General features: G+C 42.6%; 1 protein-coding gene across 3 annotated transcripts in view; it reads right to left on the reverse strand.

Annotated features, from left to right (window-relative positions):
* LOC126292280 (pyruvate carboxylase, mitochondrial) overlaps positions 1-10,816 on the reverse strand; it is a 358,087-nt gene extending 347,271 nt beyond the window's left edge. The window contains exon 1 of one of the 3 annotated variants that reach the window (XM_049986190.1): positions 10,694-10,816. The gene's annotated coding sequence lies outside the window, so the exon portion shown is untranslated. The remainder of the gene's footprint in view (positions 1-10,693) is intronic. The other 2 variants (XM_049986187.1, XM_049986193.1) reach the window with 2 other exon arrangements.
* Positions 10,817-11,021: the final 205 nt, after the last annotated feature.

An 11,021-nucleotide genomic window follows, 5' to 3' on the forward strand; every position in this document is an offset into this window, starting at 1 on the left:
AATCACCAGAATAGGACACAGCTGCTGAGCCTCAGTCGGCAAGACTCAGCACAACCAGCAGCACCTCAGAAGATGTCCAACGTAGCCTTGTACGAAACGTCAGGGATTGAAGAGTTCCATGGACCACGGCCATACAACCCGGAAACATTCTCAGCAGCTGAAACATTCGTCGTGAAAGCCTTCATTGTATGATCAGAATAGGACTGTTGATATTCTTAAAATTATCGGGTGTCCGATCTATCGATATATAGAAATCTACCATTTACATTGGCAAAAATATCGATACATCCACAGAAAAAATATCGGCTGCACATTGTATACTGCTGGTTTTAGACATGTATATTTAAGAACTGATTTATTACTAGATATCCTGTACATCAGCAAGCTAGCAACCTGCTTATGCCCCTTAGAACAAGAACTGGAAGGAAAACGATGCACGTTCACACTTGGCGATAACCAATCTGCTAACTATGGTAACTGCATGTAAGTGGCACAATAAAAGGTGTCCGATGGATTCGTCCGGTTTCGTCACATCGAATTTGTCCGGAACACTTCATGCTGATTACGTGAACATTTCCCCTGACATGTCTCCGCCGACCCCAAAGACCTTGTCATTTAGATTTTTGTTCATTTTCAGTAACTGTTTTGAAGAGTTGTCTATTAGAAGAAATAGCACACCAACTGCGACAAAAATGCTTTCTTTAAAGGAAGTGGTTTGCTCTTCCTTCACATCGGAAATCTTGTTATTCTATTCACACTCCCGCCCCCGTCCTTCCAAGCCAGTGCAATCTACTACTTTCGTACCACCTATATTCGATTCACACAAAGAGAAAGACTCGACCCGACGAAAGCTATAAAAGTGGTAAGAGTCTTTCACACAAAGGAAGTAAAATTATGTTCTACTACAATTTCAAAAGAACAATTTCAAATATATACCGAAAATTAAGAAAACTATAATATAAATAAAAACGATCGGCACTCGATACTGCCATTTCGAAGTATCGGGGGTAAAGTATCGCAACTACTTATCGATATTTCTTGCAAGGTATACCGATATTCTATGAACCGCCCTCATGGTCTCGCGGTAGCGTTCTCGCTTCCGGAGCACGGGGTCCCAGTTTCGATTCCCGGTGGACCTTGCCTAGTACGGCAGTGCGGGTCTCCCGCTTCTCCCCTACGCTCTGTCAAGGAGTATGGGACATCATCATGAACCGCCCTACACCAGAGATGGCAGGAACGCCCTGTTGCCCCCCCCCCTATATATATATATATATATATATATATATATATATATATATATATATATATAAGCGCACGGAAGCAACTGCAAAATCTTCCAGACGCTAGCGGCGAGCGCCAGCAGTGATGAATGGGGCACTGACCTGCTGTACACGCCCGCACGTTGGCCAGACGCAGCGTCCTGACTCATACCACAGTCGTAAGAACCACACACAGACAGACAGAGCAGGTTGGTCTGCCCGGATGGAGACCTTTTCCGGCTCTTTTACGCCAAACAGGTTCTCTGAAGGTCGCTAGACGGGTTCATTGATCTGCTGGCTCCTACCCCGCAGCTCTCTCTAAAGCCGATAGCATAGGAACTTCAGCAGAGGCGTTGCACCCGCGGGCAACTCCTCTGTATGGCTGCTGGCCACAGGTAGATATGTAAGAGGCAGTCAAATATGAACACTACATATGGAAAGAAATTAAACTGTTTATTATCCGAAAAGTAACCACCATGGACTGCTAATACATTTATACCAATGTGAGACAAGACGGTTAACGCCTTCATGGAAAGAATGTTCGCTATTGGCTGCAGAACCACTGACTCCAGACGTTCGAAGTAAATCGCCGGCCACGAATTCCTCTTTTCGGGGCTCCAAAAATAAGGAAACCACATGGGGAGATACCGGGGTTGTACGGAGGATAAAGAGCATGTCTAAGGGTTTCCCAGCGAAACTCCTGCACCGTAGTCGAAACAACAGGCACGCCAGTTCCAGGTACGTCATGACATTTTTTGGCTGCAAGGGGCTTCTTGCTCATTGACACTCTGGAAAACGGTCCCACAACTAACACCCAGCGCTAAGTGGACACTTTTCAACAACTGAAGCGCGCCATCAAGTCCAAACGCCCAATACTTTCGACGGATAGCATCATTCTGGTGTAGATCAATGCCCGCTCACGTTGCCACTGTTTCGAGTGCATTGCAGCAGTTTCGCTGGGAAGCCCTCACACATCCTCCATGGAAAATGGAAATGATCGTATGGCATTGTTGGTCGGGAGGCCCCATTCAGGTGAGTTCGGCCGCCGTATTGCAAGTCCACTTTTGGTGACGCCACATTGGCGAATTGCGAGTCAATGAGGGTGAAAATTATGGACACACAACACCCGGTCCCCTGCCGGGAATCGAACCCGAGCCCCTGCGTGGTAAGCGTTAACGCTACCGCTACACTACGCACATCCTCCATACATTCCCGTATCTCCCCATGCGATTTCCATATTTTTGGAGCCCTGAAGAAAGATTCATGTCCGTCGATTTTTGGACGGAAAGGTTCAACGCCTGGGTTCCGCAGGCAGCCGCAAACATTTCTCCATGAAGGCGTTAATAGTCTTGTCTTTTTTGTCATCAGTATTTTGACTGGTTTGATGCGGCCCACCACGAGTTCCTCTCTATGTTAACCTCTTCATCTCAGAGTAGCAGTTGCAACCTACGTCCTCTATTTGCTGGATGTATTCAAATCTTTTCATCTACAGTTTTTGCCCTCTACAGCTACCTTTAGTACAATGGAAGTCATTCCATCATGTCTTAGCAGATGCTCTATCTTCCTGTCCCTTCTCCTTATCAGTATTTTCCACATCTTTCCTCTACAATTCTGTGCAGAACCTCCTTATTCCTTATCAGCCACCCTAATTTTCAACATTCGTCTGTAGCACCACATCTCAAATGCTTCGATTCTCTTCTCTTCCGGTTTTCCCACAGTCCATGTTTCACTACCACACAATGCTGTACTCGAGACGTACATTATGAGAAATTTCTTCTTAAAATTAAGGCCGATATTTGTTATTAGTAGACTTCTCTTCGCCAGGAATGGCCTTTTTGCCACTGCTAGTTTGCTCTTAATGTCCTAGTTCCGTCCGTCATTTGCTATTTTACTGCCTGCGCAACAGAATTCCTTAACTTCATCGATTTCGGGGCCAGCAAAACTGGTAAGTTTCTTGCTGTTCTCATTTGTACTACTACTCCTTACCTTCGTCTTTGTTCGATTTACTATCGGTCCAATACTCTGTACTCAGACTGTTCGTTCCGTTCAGCAGATCATGTAATTCTTCTTCACTTTCACTTAGGTTAGCAATGCCATCAGCGAATCGTATCACTGATATCCTTTCACCTTGAATTTGAATTCCACTCCTGAACCTTTCTTTTATTTCCATCATAGCTTCCTCGATGTGCAGACAATAGTAGGAGCGAAAGGCAACAGTCTTAACACCCTTTTGAACATGAGCACTTCGTTCTCGGTCATCCACTCTTATTTCCTCCTTTCTGTTGTACATTTTGTGTATGATCCGTATCTCCCTGTAGCTTACCCCCTACTTTTTTCAGAATATCGAACATCTTGCACTATTTTACATTGTCGAACGCTTTTTCCTTGTCGACAAATCCTACGAACGTGTCTGATTTTTCTTTAGTCTTACTTCTATTAGCCGCGTCAGAATTGCCTCTCTCGTACCTTTACCTTTCCTGAAGCCAAACTGTCATCTAGCGCATCCTCTCTTTTCCATTCTTCTTCCATTACTCTTGTAGGCAACTTGGCTCCATGAACTTTTAAGCTGATTGTGCGATAATACTCGCACTTGTCAGCTCTTTTCTTCGGAATTCTATGGGTGACATTTTTCCGGAAGTCAGATGGTATGTCGCCAGGCTCATACATTTCGCACACCAACGCTTTTTGCCACTTCCCCCAATCATTTTAGAAAAGTCTGATGGGATGTTATCTATACCTTCCGCCTTATTCGACATTAAGTCCTCCAAAGCTCATTTAAATTCTGATTCTAATCCGTATCCCTATTTCTTCTAAATCGACTCCTGTTTCTTCTATCACGTGGGAAATCTTCCCTCTGAGGCTTTTAATGTATTCTTTCCACCTACCTGCTCTCTCCTCTGCATTTAACAGTAGAATTCCCGTTGCACTCAATGTTATCACCCTTGCTTTTAATATCACCGAAGGTTGTTTTAACTTTCTTGTATGCTGAGTCTGTCCTTCCGACAATCATTTCTTTTTCGGTGTATCCACATTTTTCCTGCAGCCATTTCGTATTAGCTTCCCTGCACTTCCTATTTATTTCATTCCTCAGCGGCTTATTTCTCTATTCCTGAGTTTCACGGAACATTTTTGTACTTCCTCATTTCATCGATCAAGCTAAGTATTTCTGTTACCCGTGGTTTCTTCGCAGTTACCTTCTTTGTACCTATGTTTTTCTTCCCAATTTCTGTGATGGCCCGTTTTAGAGATGTCCATTCCTCTTCAACTGTACTGGCTACTGAACAATTCCTTACTGCTGTATCTATAGCCTTAGCGAACTTCAACGGTATTCGTCATTCCTTAGTTCAAATGGTTCAAATGGCTGAGCACTATGGGACTTAACATCTGAGGCCATCAGTCCGCTAGACTTAGAACTATTTAAACCTAACTAAGCTTTCTGCGACCGTAGCAGCAGCGCGGTTCCGGACTGAAGCGCCTAGAACCGCTCGGCCACAGCGGCCGGCGTGCACGTGGAACTGAAAATTCGTTGTAAGGGCACCCGGCGAACGGTCTAACCGACGGGAGGCCCCAGTCACACGACGTTTACATTTTTATCGGATCAGCGTTGACAGATGCATCGATATAGTCGACTCAAAAGTGGTGCCTATGACCCCACAAATCTACGTTCGGAGCCCAACATTGTATGGTAGTGCTACAGAAGAAGGCTGAAAATTAAGTAAACTGAAAAGGAATGAGAAGTTCCTCTACAGAATCGGCGAAGCAACAAACATGAAAAACACTGACAGGAAGAAGGGACAGGATGATAGGAAATGCTACGGCATTAGGGATTCACCTTCGTGGTGCAACAAAGAGCAACAGAGGCCAAAAATTGTAGAAGACAGACATGTGTGGTACATGTATGATGATGCAACAGAATACTTTTCTATGGCTGCTCTGCAATACGTGGTTAGAATCTTCGACACCAGGTATATCGGTCTTGACTCGCAGATACCGTGACCCCTCTGGTCCTCCGACTTGAACCCAATGGATTATTTGACTAATAAAAGACTATGTCAGTTGCAGGCTGTATTGTACTTTATTAACATCATGCTATTAGCTAATTTCGGCCGTTAGCCGTTATGAAGCACATCTATGTCACGTATTAAAAATAATGGTCGTCACATGTGACTGAAAAGAATGTCATGAGCACGATAGGTAATACATGATATTGTAGTGTGCTTGATAATGGCTCACAATACAGCCTACGACGAACAATGTATTCTTTTATAAAAGGCTGTGGATCCCCAGAGCAGCAAAAAAGCAAAATCTTCAGACATTGTGTACACCTGCTCTGCTTTACAACCGCTAGTACCTTATGTCCTACCTTTCAGATTTCACCCCATTTCTCCTGCTTACTGTTCGCAAATAGCCGTCTTGTGCCTCTACAATCTTTACTCCGGCACTAAATTACCAAATAGACTCTCCCTTGATGCCGAAGAACGTGCTTGTTGAGAGAGTATTAAAAATTCAGTAGCAGGAATTAGGTCTTGATATCTCTTTAAAAAGATCAGGAATCCGACACATCGATATATCGGCAGAATACTTAAGTACATGCGTATAAAAATATCGGCTACATCATGTAAATATACTGCCGGTTTTAGAGCTGTATACTTAGACATTCTGTACATTAACAAGCTACAAGCCTACCTATCCCCTTTACAGAAAGAATCTAAAGGAAAACTGTGCACCTTCACGCTTGGCGATAACCAGTTTGCTAAAATTGGTAAACGCATCTAAGTGGGACTATAAAATGCGACCGTCGTGCAGTTCAGTCATACATCGGATTCGTCCGGAACACTACGTGTCTACTTACCTATCTTTCATTTCTGCCAACGCCAGCGACCTTGCAGTGTCAAAACTGAGTGGTAGCTACACATTGGAGTTTCTGTTGGTATTGCCGAGCGCCGATTACGTCACCGTTTCTCTCACCGTAAACACCATTTTTGTCTACTTTTAGCAACTGGTTTTGAAGACTGCCAATGTGAAGGAACAGCACACTAGTTGCGTTAAAAATGGTTTCTTAACGCAACTGGTGTGCTATTTCTTCACATTGGAAATCTTTTCAATTCCATCCCCCCTCCCCTACCAAGAGCAATATGACTACTATTCTTGTGTCACATACTTGCTCCACACAGTCAAAGAGAGTTTGGACTGATGAAAGCTCAAAAAATAATAAGACACCTCCACACAGTAAAAGTAAAATGTTTTACTGCAGGGTCAAAACAAGAGCTTAAAATTGTTTACCAAAAACTGAATGAAAAATAATATAAAATGAAAATATCTGCACTCGATAGAGCCATTTGGATATCGATATACCGCGGAGAAACATCGCCGATTTGCATCAATATTTTTTGGAACACATATCGATATTTCATCAACATCCCTAGTCTTTGCTAATATCTAAAGATAAGTGGAAATTTGAAATTTTAATACTTTTTGCAATTCATTCTCTTTCACATAAAACAGCCTCTGAAGAAAACCAAGAAGCTATTTGAAAGACTTAAGTTTCAGGAAATAAAATCTGAAGTTTGCTGATGGCTCTAATTCTGACAGATGGCAAAACAATGAAGAGCCGTTGAACAGAGCACGTATAAAGTGAGTATCGACAAAAGTGAAACCAGGGTAATGGAATGTGGTCGAATTAAACCAGGCGACGCTGAGGTATTAGTATTAGAACTTGACACCAAAAGTAGGTGAGATTTGCTATTTGGTCAGCAAAATAACTCATGGCGAAAGTAGACTCGATATAAAACGCAGATGGGCTATGCCACGAAAACTGTTTCTGAAAAAGTTAATGTTAGTATTTACTATAAATCTAATTGTTAGGAAGTCTTAAGGCATTTGGAGTGTAACCTTGTGCAATATAAAGTAAGACCGAAACGATGCACACTTCAGTCAAGAAGATAAACGTTGTGCTACTGCAGAACGGCGAAGGTTAGATGGGTAGAGGAGGTATTAAATCTAACAGGAGAAAAAATTGTGACAACTTGACTAAAAGAAGGGATCGACTGGCAGGACGTATCCTAAAGTATGAAGGAATCTACGGGGCGGGAGGAATAAAAATTGTAAAGGGAGAGCAGGGGACGAGTGCAGTAAGCATGTTCAAATAGATGAATGTCGCAGCACGAGGGTAGTTTAAGTCTGGAAAATTTCTGTGAAAGAATGGAACATTTTTGTTGCGCCTTCACGGTTGGTAAACTTTAGTGTTCTAAGGATTGTATGCAGAATTTCAAAATTTACGCGTACAGCACAATGTTGGATTGGTCGATAGATCTAATGCGATTGAAAATTAAGAAAACAGTTTTCTGCTGTTATTAAACATTATCATTTCACCGGTTGGACAGAGACACCATTATTGAAGATCATTTACTTAGGGTCTAAACGTGGTCGGACAGGCGCCGAAGACAGAGCGCGCTCAGGCCGTCCAATTGAGGTCACATAGGAAACCCATTGACAGTATTCATGGTATGGCAATGCAAGACCGCCGTATAAAAATTTCTGACATTGCTGAGACTTCACGCGTCTCAACTGCGCGAGTGCATAATATCCTGCACGGAGAATTGGCTATGAAGAAACTGTGCGGTGCTCGTGCCGCAGTTGCTCACAGTCGATCAAAAGCACATCCGGCACAACATTTCAACATGTCTGTTGATGTTTAATCGCAATCTGCACGACTTTTCGTGCCCATCTGTGACTATTATTGAAACCTCGATCCATGGACAAAGGCTGGCAGTTGTTCAATCGTTTGATACGTGTTTAGTCGGAGAAGACCAGGACTGGCACGCAAAAAGTACTCTTTCATATGGATAAGGCACCATTTCACACATCAGCGAAGCCAATGGAGAAAGTGCTTGAGTGGACCTTGAATTGGCTCCTCATCCACCATACTCACCAGACTTGGCCCCAAGTCATTTCTTCCTGTACCCTAACTTGAAACTTTGACTTGCTGGGAAGAACTTTGCTTTAAACGAGGAAACGATAAAATGAACGAGTATTTTGTAGAGTTTGACAGAACCTACTTTTCCGATGGGATGAAGATGGAATATCGCTGGACCAAGTGTGTATTCGTCAAAGTAGACTAGACAAGTATAGTGAGTTGGGTACGAAAGAAACTTTTTACCACGCTTATCAAACCACCCTCTCAGTTACCCACAGATGAGGCTTCCACAGGATGGCCTTGCATCAAACCAGTTTTTCGAGTGAAGAACAAATGATGTCAACATTTTTTGTCATTTGGATTTGCTGCCTTTGCATTTGCCGAATTTGTAGATCTAATTACTGGCTGCAAGGTCCTGCCGTTACGCAAACACTTTCAGTGCCTTCGTGCCATTGTCAGTGAGCATCCTTCATCAAAATGTGTTACATTATCCATGACCCCTGCAGAATTATCGAGTACTGGTAGCTGGTCATCTGCAAATTTAGTGTCAGGAAATCCTTTTTCATCTCAATTTCCATGCGTTGTGAGGTACACACAAGCACTGCATATTCTGCAGCACTTTGTTTGTAAAATAACACTTTGTCGAAACAATGTACATGTTGCTGTGTGTATCCAATCCCAGTTGGCGTTTATTTCACACAAGTTAACGATAGCTGGGACTGGATGCAACACACAACAGAAACATTTACAGTGTGTTTTGGCGAAGTTGAAAGCGTGTCTTTCACAAAAACTCATTGAAATCCAGATGACAAACGATTTGCGAAAGATACATTTGCAGATGACAAGGTAACAGTACCCGGTGTACGGAAGATCGACGGTAGCCCTATTTGGATAATGATTACAAGGTGCTGAAATATTCGGGTCTGTATGAAAAGAACATTTTTTGCATAACAGACAGGACTTATATCCAGTAATTTTTGAGAACTTGTTGCTGTAGTTTTTAAATCAATTACATGTCATGTACATTTTATTTAGAAGTGTACTCTTCAGTTTGTTTTTTTAGAAATTACGACAATGCCATGTATTACGTACTAATCCAAAAATTTACTACCATGTTAGTCATTAGCATCTGTAGCACGGTGGCGGCAAATTTTATTGGGAGAGGGAGGCGGGGAGATGTGGAGAACCACTAACGTGTCACGCCCTCCTCCAAATCCTGGAACTGCGCATGATCAATCTGTCAAGACTTCTATTGAGGCATCTACAGACTGTGCTGTATTGTGTAAAGATACGTGATAAATCAGTAGCATTCACTCTTTCAATAGAAAAATATCCTCACATTCACTTTAAGGCAAACAAACCTGAATGTGATATGGAGTTTAGTATTTAGTTTGTGGTATTCATTTACTCCCCACGCTTGCTGCGTGAGACGTGGTCGGAGGCTAACCTGACGCGCATCTGCATCTCAAAAACACTTCCACCGAGAGGTAAACATGCTCATCAACGACTGAATTGTGGCTCTGCGAGTTAAAAGCAGACAGATTTTAGTGTTACCCATCATTTCAACAGTCAGTACCGATCGAGCTATTTGCTCCTTACGTGAAACCTAATGAGACTGAAGAGCGATAGTTCAAAGTCAGCCGAATGATGACACCCGGGAAATGGGACGCGGTGGGTGGGGGAAGATTACGTGAGTTGCTTCAAGGTCGCCTCTGTTGTGTTATATCGCTGACATTGCAGCTCTGTTGCACGTGAGCGGAGCTTTCAAAAATAAACCTACAAACCAGTTCTGTAATCACGTCTCTATGCAGTACATACTCCGGTCACTCGAATTGTTCCGATACCCATCCTATGTATGTTACATAACCAGATATGTTAGCACACATTTTTTTTAAAAAAAAGGTCTAGGTAACTTAGGTACAGCACAACAGGGCATGTCCTTAAAAAGTTGACGGAATCATGACTCGTAAACAAAATTTACTGACCTCTAAATAACAGTATCGCTGGTCGTACATCACTAGAGGGCACTGCGAAATTTTTGTTAGTCACCAAACGGAGAAATTTATTGGCAACGATCTTTAGCTCCCTATTCGTGTAAAACTATTACAGTAACAACCTTCCCGCTTTACGCAACACCAAAAAATATTGTACTCATTGCGTTCATGATTGTGTTCTGTAACAGAAGCTGATAAATACTAAAATACATGCAAATCATTGCAACTGTTTATAAAAATTTGGTACAGTACTCTGGTGCTACTGGTTAAGGCAAGGGAAAACAAAATACTTTTGTCATTTAACTAGTCACCAATATTATATCAGGCATAAGCTTTCGCGCGAGTAGGAATTGTATTAGTTAATGCATATCAACGCTCAATTCTCGCCTGCATGCTCACATGGTCTTCCGTAAATTTGATGCAAGTTACATACGTATCACGTTGTAATCTGAATCTGGACTTATTTGAATCGTCTTTGGGTTTAAATGCTTCAATTTATTGGTCAGTGCAGCTATTAAACTCACCGAATCGCTAGCGTTTTGCTGAAACCAGCAGCACACCAACTCCCCTACCACTCCACGAACACTACTGTGAGCTGTGTTTCGTCTGTACCGGTGTGCGTCCAGAGAGTTTCAGTAGCTTGAAAGATGCTCTACTCGACCGGCACTGATATCGATAACCTAACGCGACGCGGTGACGTCCTTATTCTCTTGCAATAAAGGACTAAAATGTGATATTCTAGGAACATTTCCATGTACATATTAAAAGAAAACAGCGGTGGTTAATGTTGACAATACGTTCAATGGAACTATCTACAGGAGCCACTGGTCGTGGCATCTAGCGGCCATATTC

Source organism: Schistocerca gregaria, chromosome 9 (assembly GCF_023897955.1).
Source record: "Schistocerca gregaria isolate iqSchGreg1 chromosome 9, iqSchGreg1.2, whole genome shotgun sequence".
Taxonomy (NCBI): Eukaryota; Metazoa; Arthropoda; class Insecta; order Orthoptera; family Acrididae; genus Schistocerca; species Schistocerca gregaria.